We start from the raw sequence: 13965 nt of genomic DNA, 5'->3' as shown, positions 1-13965 counted from the left end.
ACCTTGGGGGTTAGGATTTCAACATATGAATTTGGTGAATGGGGGGACACAAACATTCACACTATAGCAATGACTATGCATGTTTTTAAGCAAAGCTTTATTGAAGAATATCATACATATATAAAAGTTTGAAAAATCATTATTGCACAGCTCAATGAATATTCGGAGTGAATATGCTTGTGTGACATCACCAAACCCCAGAAACCCCTTATACCCACTTCAGTCACTATATCCCCCTCCCTAAAGACAACTACTCTTCAGACTTCTATGAGAATGATCTCCACTGACTAATTTTGTCTGTTTATGAACTTCATACAAATGGATTCATAAATGTATATCCTTCTGTGTCTGGCTTCTGTTGCTCAGCATTCTGTTTGTGAAATTCATATCTGTTGTGTGTAGCATTTATTCTCACTGTTATGTTCCATGGTATGAATATATCATGATTTATTTATCCATTCTACGGTTGATGGATGTTTGAGTTGTTTCCAGTTTTTGACTATTATGAATAATGCTGGTGTGAACAATTTACTGTTTTTGTGCACATATACACACCTTCCTGTTGGAGTGAAATTGTGGGTCATTCATACATGATTTTTACTGTGGTTCTAAAAGTGATTCAACGTCCAAAGGTATTTACTTTAACTGAATAGAAATGTGGACTTGTTCCCTCTTGACTTAAAAATCAAAGGTAGGGGCGGGCGTGATGGCTCACACCTGTAATCCCAGCATTTTGGGATGCCGAGGAGGGTGGATCACCTGAGGTCAGGAGTTCAAGACCAGCCTGCCCAACATGGTGAAATCCCTCTCTAGTAAAAATGCAAAAAATTAGCTAGGCGTGGTGGCCCACACCTGTAGTCCCAGCTATTTGGGAGGCTGAGGCAGGAGAATCTCTTGAACCCGGGAGATGGAGGTTGCAGTGAGCCAAGATCAAGCCACTACACTCCAGCCTGAGCAACAGAGTGAGATTCTGTCTCAAAAAAAAAAAAAAAAAATCAAGGTAAGGCTAGGCATGGTGGCTCATGCTTGTAATTTCAGCACTTTGAGAGGCCAAGGTTGAGGTCAGGAGTTCGAGACCAGCTTGGCCAAGAGGGTGAAACCTCATCTTTACTAAAAATACAAAAATTAGCTGGGCATGGTGGCGGGTGCCTGTAATCCCAGCTACTCGGGAGGCTGAGACAGGAGAATTGCTTGAACTTTGGAGGCAGAGTTTGCAGTGAGCTGAGATTGTGCCACTGCATTCCAGCCTGGGCGGCAGAGCAAGCCTCTGTCAAAAAGAAAGAGAGAGAGAGAGAGAGAAAGTCAAGGTTAATTTAGCAGAGTATTGGGCTCAAAAGATCATATATAATCAGGTGGTGAATGAATTAACTGAAAAATTAAAACAACTGAAAACAAACCGATTTCCCCTCCAGAGCCTAAACTATTGCTGTAAGGAAGTTTCAAGCTGTCTGCTTAGAGACTGGTTTTTTAAGCAGCTGAATTCAAATCAGTATTTCTTTTGGAACGCTGGGAAGGCTCAGATGGATTTGAAATGTTGCTGAGTCACAAAGGCACATTTTCTGGGACACACTTCTTACTTTGAGGAAAAAGTGATGAAAAGTTATAGATGGATAGGGTGGCAGGGAGCCTTGGTGATTTAGAATTCCAAAAAACAAGAAAAGCAGAATTGATATAGTGAAGTTCCAATGGCTTTCCTACTTAGCCACCCAATTGCACAGAAAAGCCACAGAAAAATCAAGATTTCATTAGCAAGTACTTTCTCCTACTTCAGCCACCACTGACTGCTACTTCTGCCTCATTCCCCTCTTCACACAGGCACCAGACTCCAAGGGCCTGAAGACAGTTTACCCACTTTTTAATCAAGCAGTCCACAAGGATTGCATGGATAGCATATCTTCTTCAACATACAGGGAAGTGTAGATGATCCAAAGAACAAATTTGCAGAGGGGGATAAGGAGCCTGCTTATTAAGCATGCGCATCTGATTGGCGTTCTTTTTCCACTCATCAGTTGTTATCAAACCAGTAGAGAAGATTCAATCTGATAATTTTCAATATGAGTCATCAGTAGCCACAGAGTTCTAGGGTCAAACTCAGGGCTTTGTGGCTTAAGTTGTTGTCTTCCCAGTAAGACAGCATATTGAACTATTTTGGCCTATCTTTCCTCTCTGGACAACTGTAAGGTAAAAATTTATTTAAGAAAGAAAAGGAGAGAGAGAAAGAGAAGGTTAAAATAGCAAGTGTTCTCAGTAGGATCCTAAGAAATATTTTACCACTCACACTTTCCAGAGCAGAGCAGAACTTGTCTTCTAGCCCAATTGTCTGCTCCAGGTGCAGTGTGGCTACATCTCGGGGTTGGGTCTTCAGCTTTCTTGAGAGACTTTAGTGTCTTCCTCGGCCACCAACGGCCAATGGCACAGGTCATACAAAGATGGCTGGCTACCAGGCAGCCCTTCTGTCTGCAGACCCTGCCACAGTCCCTCTCTAGGACAGATTAGGAAAATCTACAGAGTAAAGAAAGTGCAGAAGGAGAGATGCTTCCCTCTGCACCTTTATAACTGAATAATACCCAGGAGAATTGAGCAGAATATTCCAAGCTTCGAAAATGCAGATAGAACAGATATGTGAGACCGCATTCTCTAAGGTGGTCCTGTCTGATTTTGAATATTCTCTTCCATCCTTAAACAACAAAGAAGATGTCCTGACGTTAATTTAGAATTTTCACAGAGATTTTTTAGGAGGCCAAGGCAGGAGGATCACTTGAGCCTAGGAGTTCAAGGCAAAGCCTGGGCACCATGGTGAAACCCTGTGTCTACAAAAAGTACAAAAATTATCCAGGAGTGATGGCATGCACCCCTGTAGTCCCAGCTGAGAGGTGGGAAGATCCCTTGAGCCCAGAAGGTTGAACAGACAGAGATTTTGACTAGTAGACTATGGGTCTGTAGGCTTTGCATCATTTGTCCACAATCATTTCTGTTTTACAAAGTAGTCTCCTATTTTAATTTTGATAACTTCTAGACGATAACCTCTAAACCCCCCTAGACGATTGAAAAAGAACCCTCCCCATCTTGTCCATTTCCAGGAGCACTTACCTTGAAAGGTTTTTGTAGGCATTTATGACACTCCTATGAGGTGACTAAGGTCTGTTATCCCCATTTTATGGCTGAGGAAACTGAGATAGTGAGACGTTGAGTTCTTGCCGAAGGTCAGGCACTGAGTCAGGGGCAAATTCAGAGGCAGAACTCAGTGTTCCTGGCAGCCTCACCAAGTTCAGCTGCCTCGCCTCTGTTTGAACTGCCTTAAAATTGGACTTTCAAGAATTCTGATGAATAGATGGAAACCCTGCAGTGCTTTATGTGTTAATGGTGACTTGGTAACTGCACATATTAATGTTGTTCATTGGCTTACAGCCAAGAGCCACTCATTTCCTAGGTGCTCAGCCTAAGAGAGACTATTTTCTTCATTTTTCACTGATTATTATAAAACACTTCCATGTAACCATATGAGACTACGGTTCTTTCCAACACCAAAGTAAAATGCAAACTGTTGTCCTTTTGGCCTCTAAGTGCGGGAATCTCTCCTCTCCCTCTGTATACACTCCTCATCATAGCCTCCAGCTTACGACCCTCTCCTCACTTTCCAGTCTTGGAATCTACCCTCTAGCCTCTCCAGGTGCTTCTGAAATGGAATCCCTCACTGGTTCCAGTATACAGCACTGACCCCTCTCCATCTCACCCACACTTATTCATCAAAGTCTCTTTTTATCTTCAAAGTTCATCTAAAGAAAACCTGCTAAGAAGCCACTCCCTATTTCCCCACCAAGCCTGGTCTCTCTTCCTTTGAAGCCCTTATCTGGCGCCATCTTCTTTCGCCTTTTGCTTACTAGGCTCTTGCCCCTTAGATGCAGATTGTAAATTGCTTAGGGGCAGGGATGGTTTTACTCACCTTTACTAGATGAGATGGCACACAGACTGTGCACAGTAGGGGAGCTGCTGACTACAGGAGTGGGCAAACTTTTTTTGCAAAGGATCGGGTAGGAAATATTTTAGGCTTCGCTAGCCACAAATGGTCTCTGCCGATTCTTCTTCCTTTTCTACAACCCTTTAAAAATGTAAAAAATCATTCTTAACTCCCAGGTCAGCTGGGGCCTGGATTTCTCATACTGTGAAAGATCAATTGCAGCACATAGCCCTAACATATTTTGGGGTCCAAGTACATTTTTGTACTTAAAAAAGTCTCTGAAATTACATACTATGGTATCTGTATTGATTTTGTTTAAAACTCCAATCAACTAAAACATGGATGGAACCCAGCATTTATAAAGGTGAAAGTAGGAACTTGCAAAATCCATGCACACGTATTTGTGCATCATTAAAGGGCCAGATTCTTTCAGCTTTACATAGATTCTTCCATGGCTGATGAGGTCTCATGGCTTTTTAGGAAGTGGGATAATAAAACTAGTTCTGCCACACTGATGGGATTTTTTTTAAGGTGTACCAAAATGTTTCATTTGTCTCATCAATGACTGCTGTGAAACAGGATCTTGAACAAGTTAATACTTGATTTTATTTTATTTTATTATTTGAGACAGGGTCTGGCTGTGTCACCCAGGCTGGAGTGCAGTGGCAGCACCATGGCTCACCGTAGCTCAACTTTCTGGGCTCAAAGGATCTTCCTGCCTCTCAGCTGGGACTACAGGGGTGCATGCCACCACTCCTGGATCATTTTTATATTTTTTGTAGAGACAGGGTTTCATTACGATGCCCAGGCTTTGTCTCGAACTTGTAGGCTCAAGTGATCCTCCTGCCTTGGCCTCCCAAAGTTCTGGTACTACAGGCATGAGCCACGATGCTCAGCCACAAGTTAACATTTTTAATGCCTGAAACTCTAGAAAGAAGGACAAAGTAATGGTCCCTTTAAAGTCTCACTGACCTGGGTTACCATCGGTGCCCTCACAATGCCATCCATACCCCCTCCCTAACTCCAGGAATACTGCAAAGTAATGGTTAGTCATTTTGCGGTGGCTCACGCCTGTAATCCCAGTACTTTGGGAGGCGGGCAGATCACAAGCTCAGGAGATCAAGACCATCCTGGCCAACATAGTGAAACCCCATCTCTACTATAAATATGAAAACTAGCTGGGCATGGTGGCACGTGCCTGTAATCCCAGCTACTTGGGAGGTTGAGGCAGGAGAATCGCTTGAACCAGGGAGTTGGAGGTTTAAGTGAGCCAAGATGGTGCCACTGCACTCCAGCCTGGTGACACAGCGAGACTCCATCTCAAAAAAAAAAAAAAAAAAAAAAAGTTTAGTCATTTCCTGCATCATGACATCATAGCCTTCCCCTATTAACTTATCTAACTGAGTTACAGTTCAAACCGCTGGTTCCATATCAGGAGATGTTAGGTTTAACATCTCTTCAGCAAAGGTACCATGGGAGCTTTTCAGAAAACTTCAGGTTAATATTCCAACCTATTTTCTTGAGGCGATCCAGCTGTGAATAATAGTGTTGACTCGGTATCATTGATCATTTGCCAGAATGTGCGATTTGTAAAACTTTGGCAGGGAAAATTGTATTACAGATGTTACATCGGAAAACCTCTGAACTGCCGTGAAATATAATTGTGTGTTGGAGGGCACGTCATGTCGTTAGCAGGCTGAGTTTACTCTGTTTGGGTGAACAGTGCACATACACTACAATGGGTAGCTGCTCTGTTTATATGAACGTCAGATCGACAGAATAATAATCCAACCCTCGAAGACAGCTATAATTACAGCATGTTGACTCCGTCCCCTTGACAGGGAAGCTGTAATGTTTCAAATAGAAAGCTCCATTAGCTAGGTGACCAATTAAGGAAGCAGAAAACAGCGAGAAGGAAGGTATAAAAATATCTTGTTAAAATTCTCTTCAAAAATAGAGATATTTAACACATAACAAGAATATATAGTCTAAGGCAGTAGAGAATTTTATTTAAAAATAACCTTGTCCCGTAAAAGTAAAGCTGATGTATGATAAACTGTTAAAATATCTGTATCCCATTTAGAGACAATGGACCAGGCTGAGCAACATAGTGAGATCCTGTCTCTACAACAAATTAAAAAGAAAAAATAGCCAGATGTGGTGGCACGGGCTTGTGGTTCCAGCTACTTGGAACTCTGAGGTGGGAGGATCTCTTGAGCCCAGGCTATGATCGGGCCACTGCACTCCAGCCTGGGTGACAGAGTGAGACCCTGTCTTAAAAACAGAGAGAGAGAGAGAGAATGGGCTTTCATGCTAGAAATAGCTATAATTTTTTTTTTAAATGTGATATTTACTTATATTTAGAAAATGTCATTTCCTACATCTAAAATGGTTTTTGAAAATGGAAAAGCAACAAACTGAAATGGTATTGGATTAATTATATCAATACTTTCTAAATTTCCAACAGCTCTAGTTAATCACTATTTCCTATTCTATTGTTTTTTACTATATGGTTGTTTCACGTTTTGGAAGTGAGAAGAAACGGTAGAAACAGACTGTCTGCTTTGGTTTTGCATCCTTTGCCTAGGTGTATCTGGATTCAAGGTCTACTAGGCTGAATCATATGAAATTGCTGCTTATTTAGTTAAAATGACATCAAATATTGGCAATTTCTTAAGTGGTTGCTGGCTACCACTTCAATATTTTTTCTGGTGTCCCTGTGATAAAGTCTTTGGTCCTCGTCAACTGGCCATCGATAAATGGGACAATTACAGGATAAAAACTTTATTCTTGGATAATAGGGTAATAGACAATAATAATAAATAACAGATAGAAAATTGATAATAATAGATAATTGATATACAGATATTAGCTAGGTAATAGGTAGGCAGATAATAATAATAGTATTGATAGAATTTCTGCTCCAAGGTTTGTATGTCCACAGAAGAGTCTTCTCTTCCTTCCAGTCTTTTGGAAACAACAGTAGACATTTTCTCACTATGTTGCCCAGGCCTGCCTCACATTTCTGGGCTCAAGCAATTCTCCTACCTTAGCCTCCTGAGTAGCTGGTACTATAAGGGTGCATCCCCACACCCACCAGCCAGCAAGCATTCTTTTAACCTGCAGCAGGTAAGAGGTTTTCACGCCCTTCATTTCATTCTTTTATTTGCTGATCATCTTGATAATAATAGTTAACATTTCTAGTGATCTCTTAGTATCCATGGGGATTGGTTCCAGGACCCCCTCATGGATACCAAAATCCAAGATGTTAAAGTTCCTTTTATAAAATGGCTTAGTGTTTGCATATAACCTATGCACATCTTCCCATATACTTTAAATCATCTCTAAATTATAAGTAATCTTATAATACCTATTACAATGTAAATAGGGTTATATTGCATTGTTTTTTTATTTGTATTTTTTTGAATATTTTCTACTAGAGGTTGGATGAGTCCTCGGATGAAGACTTGGGGATATGGAGAGCTGACTGTCCAGTACTTACTAAGTTCCTGGGTGTATAATAAATTCTTTACATGTTATTATTTCCTCCTCAAAATGACTCTCTGAGATAAGTATTAGTATTATAATCTCTGTTTTACAGATGAAACTTTTGGGAGAGCAAGATAGCTACAAAACCTATTTTTCATTCTACAATGTATTTGATTAAACGGAGGGAGGACAGGAGAGATGGAGAAAAATTTTGGCCAGTCAGCCTTCAGATCCTTACGCCAGATGTAGCCTTGGTGTCAGAATCTGGAAATTCCTACTGAAGTGGTTTGGTGGCAAATTGTACTTCTGATCCTTGAATTTGAACTTTAAAATCCACCTTTGGGTGTGACAATATGATCCCAGGACTTAATTAACCTCTTAATATGTCATTATCTTTATCTGCAAAACAATATAAAATTATCTACTTCACAGAGTCACTGAGGTTTCCACTGATACTTTACATCCTCAGATGAAGACATACAAAATAATATAACCTATTCCAAAACTGGAAGGAAGCACTCTTTGGTTTTTGTGTTTTCATAATAATTGCTATTTCTCATTTGTAAGTTTGTGGCAACAGATGGACAAGAAAAAATTAGAACCCATAGAAAATATTTTGATAGATATCAGTTTTATAGATTTATAGTTTCTTTTCCTAAGCTGTACTGTTCAACAAAAATAATACAAATCTTTTGTCTAGGAGACGCATTTTTAAAGGCATATAGATCCTAGTAATTTATATCCTCTGTATAGCTTATATTTTCTATATCATGAAGAATAGGAAAGAAAAACAGATGGATTTATCATTATTCCCCAAAAAAGAACATGTGCTTATGGGAACCTTGCTCTGAAACCTAAGCAGCCACATGAAAATGATTTAGCTTCCTGAAGATTGCATGAGAGTCAACAGCACAACTAGACAATATTGTTTTAATTCTTCACGTTGCAGAATTATCTAAAGAAAAGAAAGCTGATTTTTTAAATGATAGCTGAAGATACTTTGAAGACAGCTGAATCCGGGTTGGCAAGGCAAAAAGTCAAACAGCACATCAAAACAAGAGAAGAAAACTGTGACTAAAATAAAAGTGATGATATGTTCATCTAATTTAAACATTCAACTCTGTGTAAATGAATTAAAAAATTTTCTTTGAAAAGCTCTCACCAGTTGTGAGATAGACCAAATAATTTAACACAAGCAATCTGTAGAGGTTGAATTAAGGTCCTGTTTTAAAAACATTATTAGTAAGCAGATGGTGACTATAAAAATTATCACAAAGTAATGATTATACACACTGCCGAATCAAGCTGCCTGGCTGGTCCTGCCCATTCTTTGACTATTTCGTGTATGTCAAGCTCAGTACCCCCTGCACACCTATTGTCCTGGCATTTCACAGTTTCTTCTTTCAACAAGGACAGAAGTTGTTTATGTGACACAGCTGTCAAAGAAGAACATGTGAAGAGGGAAGAAAGTCCAGGTGAGGGCTGGGTATGGTGGCTCACACCTGTAATCCCGGCACTTTGGAAGGTCGAGGCAGGAGAATTGCTTGTGCCCAGGAATTCAAGACCAGCCTGAGCAACATAGTGGGACCTCATCTCTATAAAAAATTTTTAAAAAAAATTAGCCCGGCGTGGTGGTGCACACCTGTAGTCCCAGCTACTTGGGACTGAGGTAGTAGGATAGCTTGAGTGTGGGAGGTGGATGCTGCAGTAAGTTGAGATCTCGCCACAGCACCCCAGGCTGGGTGACAGAGCAAGACCTTGTTTCAAAGAAAGAAAAGAAAAGAAAGGAAAAGAAAAGAAAAGAAAGAGAGAGAGAGAGAGAAAGAAAGGAAGGAAGGAAGGAAGGAAGGAAGGAAGGAAGGAAGGAAGGAAGGAGAGAGAGAGAAAGAAAGAAAGAGAAAGAAAAGAAAGAAAGAGAGAGAAAAGGAAGGAAAGGAAGGAAAGGAAGGAAGAAAATGTCTATATGGGAACACAAGCTAAGGACCCAGTCTTCAAATTCCAGGACCTCTTGGATCATCCACACACACACAGCCTTACTCTCATTCACAGAAGTACTTTTCACGAAAACATTATGTTACAATGATTTCAACACCCTTCTCCAAATTAGTTAACTTGCTTTTCTTTAGATTAGCTAGTTTAAAGAGAACATAATTGATTAGTGAAAAAAACAACTTGACTAATGAGTGAGCTCTGGGAATAGGTTTCTGGGTACCCAAGAAGCATTAATTCATACAAATAAGTCAGAACAATGACTCCAGCTGGGAAAAGAACAGAGTCAGAACAAGCAGTTGCCTAGGGCAATATATTACCAAGGCAGCCAACTCTGCAAGTGGTTTCTGTAGAGCAAATGCAGCCTTTGAATTTAGATATTAACCACTTTGCTTGGGGTAGGTGAATCTGTAGATGAATTACTCACCCCAGAAGTTAAGCAGCCACTCTCCTGAGCTCACTGGATGGATGACGGATGGATGTTTTAAAAGTGAATATTCAGAGTTAAGGGTGCAAATGAAGGCATTCACTATATGGCTGCATACACTGCTCTGGCTATAAGTCAAGCTTGCTTTCCACCCCTTCCTTCTAGCCCAGCATAGGCTGCTGACTATAAGCCAAACGCCAATCACCAGGTAGCAATGACTGGTCTTTGCACTGGCTGTGAGGAGGCTTAGTCTTTTTTAATTCTCCACTGCTTGCAAGTGAATTGGGCTACTGGGTATGTATGTATATGTATACACACACACATATTCAAATATGCATATACATATATCTATCTAGCAAATCATCATATTTTCTTTTTTATTTATTTTTTGAGACAAGGTCTCCCTCTGTCTCCCAGGCTGCTGTGCAGTGGTGTGACTATAGTTCACTGCAACCGTGGCCTCATGGGCTCAAGCCACCCTCCCATTTCAGTCTCTTGAGTAGCTGGGACCACATGCATACGCTACCATGCCCAACTAATTTTAATTTTTTGTTTGCTCTAGAGACAAGGTCTCACTATGTTGTCCAGGCTGGTCTCAAACTCCTGGCCTCAAATAATTCTCCCGCCTCAGCCTCCCAAAGTGCTGGGATTACAGGCGTGATCCACTGTACCCAGCCTATATTTTCTTAGCCATATTTTTTTTTCTTTCCTCAAATTCATTTCAGTTTATTTTATTCTTAAGCAGAGCCTATATTTGTATAAGCTGCTTCAAATCCCTCTGTGGAAAGCCGCAAACAGACAAATACATAAAGTATAGAAAGAATGTTAATATGATAGACCGTGAGATCTCAGAGTCCTTTTTAGTGAAGCAGAGATGTCACTTGTTTAAATTGTTAACCCTGGAGACTCTAAGTGTGAACAAATCCCTCAAGTATTCAAGTTGCAGGGCTCTCAAATTCAGGGTGAAAGAGAATTTGTAAAAGCTCTAAAGAACAGGATAATTTATTGAATGGCTATAATATGAATGCAAGTTCACAAGGAATAGTTCCATTTCCTTTGTTAAAATTCCTGTTTGTTCTTTGAGAATTTTTTTTTTCATTAGCCAGAAAGCAAAATAGCACTGGAAACTGTTTTTGAAATGGACGTCATTGGGCTAGATTGTTCACAGCAATCTCTCTTGACATTGTATATGTGTTACTACATTTGGGGCATCACTGAAAAAAAGGGAATAGAATCCAACATTCACATATAGCTTTGTAAGGCAGCTATTGAATAGATCTAGCAAATCTTGTGGCTGTTTTGAATGTAATTATGAATCTCTCTTCTGGAGGTTGTCACTCCTTATTCTCAGGAAGGGGTAGTTCTACCTGTCACGAAGAGACTGGGCGACCTAAGGAAATCCGTCCGTAGCTTGGGGCTCCTTTGTCTTTAAACTGAGGGGCCTGAAGTTAGATCGTAGGGCTGTAGAATTCGCCTACTACTTTCACAATCATTAGCTCTTTTGATCTTCACAGCAACCCTGAAGGGAGGCAGGGCATTTGTTATTTAATACATAAAGAAATGGAGGCTCCGAGATAAAACAACGTGTTTAAGATCTTAGAGCAATTAAAATAGAACACCTGAGACAGAATCCAGTTCTTGGAGATCTGTTTTATTGCTGTTTTAGCATTGTGATTCAATTGGAATTTCCTACCTCACTTAATATGTAGAAGAAGAGAGAAAAACAGTGCCAGTGTTGGGGTGGACACCAGGTGGAATATGCTATTGGTCTGATTCCTTATGGACTGACTTTTGATCTTGTAAAGAGTGTACAGAGTCTAACTTTAGCAACAGCCAGCTAATTAACAGCTGGAGACAGGTCACAAGTTTGAGGTGAGCATAGGTTGAACCAGCCCTGCCTTGCTTTTGGTGGGGCGCTTAGCAACAGTGCTACCCCAGGTGGTTCCACACTGTAGCATATGCTCAACCTTTTAGTAAAGGCCACGGTCTTATTTAAAAACAAAACATCCAAAATTTCTATTATGAGCCTCCCAAATCCCCATTAAATAAAAATGCAGTCTTTTCCTCACTCTTCTTCCTATGCTGACATTTAGAAATACCATTTTCCTATTTCATTTTATATCTTCAGAGAGGAAACTATGTTATGCAGCAGAAAGAACCCCATTTGGAATTCAAGAAAGCCAGGTCCTCAGCCTTGCTTGACTTAGCTGTGTGATTTTCAGCAAGTTACTTAACCTCTCAGAACCTATTTCTGTACAGGAAATCTAGGGGTTTTCCTATCTAAGCGCTCAGATCTTGTCTCACTCTCAAATTCTATGATTCATTTCCAACTTAGGTTTCTCTTATTTAATGTTTGCTATTTGTTTTGTTAGACATTAATTCATATTTGTGGGCCTAGTTTAACTTTCAATTTATAATATTTTTATTATTTGCATTCTATTACTCCTAGGTTCAGGATCTCATCCCTGTTAGACCCTGCTTTGTTTTCCTGGGTAATCTTTCTATTAAGTGTCATCTTCTGACAAGCCTTGCAGCTACCAGTGTGCTTACCACTTGCATCAGTTAGAATGAGAAAAGCCAATTCAAACCGCCTTAACGAGAAAAAAGATCTCCTGACTCATAGAACTAAGAGGTAAGGAGTAGTGCAGGTTCAAGCAAAGTTGGATCAGAGTTCTTGATCTATTTCTCTGTGATTTTGTTGACTCTACTGATTTGTGTTTACGATGTTTATCCCGAGACAAACAGCAAGAGGATGCAATGGTTCAGGGCCTCCTATCCCTGCCCAATAGGTACTATAAGAAGAATACTCTACTGTCTATTCTCTATTTTTGTAGCCAGGAAACTTTCCCTGGAATCCTCAGAAAACTCCCTTTTATCTCCTTGGCCTAAACGGAGTCCCATACCATTCCTGAACCAGCCACTGTGGCCTAAGGAATGCCATGCCAGGCTTGACCCTGGGTATCTGAACCAACCACCGGCAGGGTGTAGGGCTACCTTGACAGGTTTACACCAGTCAGTGCTACCCATGGAACTGAAGTCCAACCCCACAACTACAGAGTGGCTTCATCATGGTGGAGGAGAGGATGTTGGAGAGGCAACCTTATTCCATTATATCTTGCCCATCCAGCTCTAAGAATGAGGGCAAAAATTGCATTTTCAGATCTTCTGCATGCCAGGCACCCAGCTAATGTTTGTTACATTGAATGGAATGGAATGGAATTTTAGGTAGTGGTGAAGACATAAAACCAAAACAGAAAATAACACGCAGTTCTCTCTACCTCTTCCTCTCAATTCTATTCTTGCCATGGCTGCTGTTCATGCTCCCTAACTTTCCCCACTATTTATATGTTACCCCTCTTATTTTTAGCCATAAGTTTTACTTAGTCTGAAGATAACCAAATATTTCCTGAATAATAAGTCTCTGAATATGCATATTCTCTAAATATGAATATAAGCCTATTTGCAAATCTAGCACTTACATTTAGAATGTTGTTGGCAGGACTCTGAAAATCAACTTTTTTTTTTTAATGGAAAAATGTACTACAGCAGAAGGATTTGTTTTCCACAAAGCAGAACCAACTTTTTTGATTTCAATGATTTTTTGATACTTCCATATATGTTTATATGCTCATTAAATAAATAAATATTAAGTCAGACCTTCCTGATTAGAGAATTGTCTGCCACTAAAAATTGAACTTAGGACTTATAGGTCTCTCTATTAAAGAGAAGGGGCTGTAGGAGGGCTGGGACTCCTGGATTTATTCAGCCCCTCTCTCTCCCATTCTAGCTCCCAGTGTGGTCCCCTTCCCTGAGAAAGTACACGAGGCCCTGGGGCCTGGCAGTAGGTGATATTCATAAGCAACAAGAAACAGGAAGCCATCTATATGGGTTTAGTAGTGCCCCTCTTCCAAAACAAGACCACAGCAACTGGCTGATCAGGGCTGCCCCTCAGGAAATGCTAGACCCAGGACCACCCAACTCAACAACATGTTCAGTCCTTTAGGAGCTTTTACTGAGCACACCATCTGCGTCAAGTTCAGTGTTCTATGATATAGACCCTGCCCTTGAGGAGAGGTAGACAAGGAAACAGGCAATTACAATC

General features: G+C 40.4%; 1 long non-coding RNA gene across 1 annotated transcript; it reads right to left on the bottom strand.

Annotated features, from left to right (window-relative positions):
- Positions 1-1463: 1463 nt before the first annotated feature.
- Positions 1464-9989, bottom strand: LOC108528736 (uncharacterized). Its single transcript, XR_001885276.1, has 3 exons — positions 9864-9989; positions 3944-4099; positions 1464-2174 (listed from the first exon to the last, which is right to left on the bottom strand). It is a non-coding gene; the product is annotated as an uncharacterized LOC108528736 (long non-coding RNA).
- Positions 9990-13965: the final 3976 nt, after the last annotated feature.

This window comes from Rhinopithecus bieti, unplaced genomic scaffold (assembly GCF_001698545.2).
Source record: "Rhinopithecus bieti isolate Rb0 unplaced genomic scaffold, ASM169854v2 scaffold_5101, whole genome shotgun sequence".
In the NCBI taxonomy this organism is placed as follows: domain Eukaryota; kingdom Metazoa; phylum Chordata; class Mammalia; order Primates; family Cercopithecidae; genus Rhinopithecus; species Rhinopithecus bieti.
Note: the sequence above shows the minus strand (reverse complement) of the source record. Positions and strands in the feature narration are given on the sequence as shown.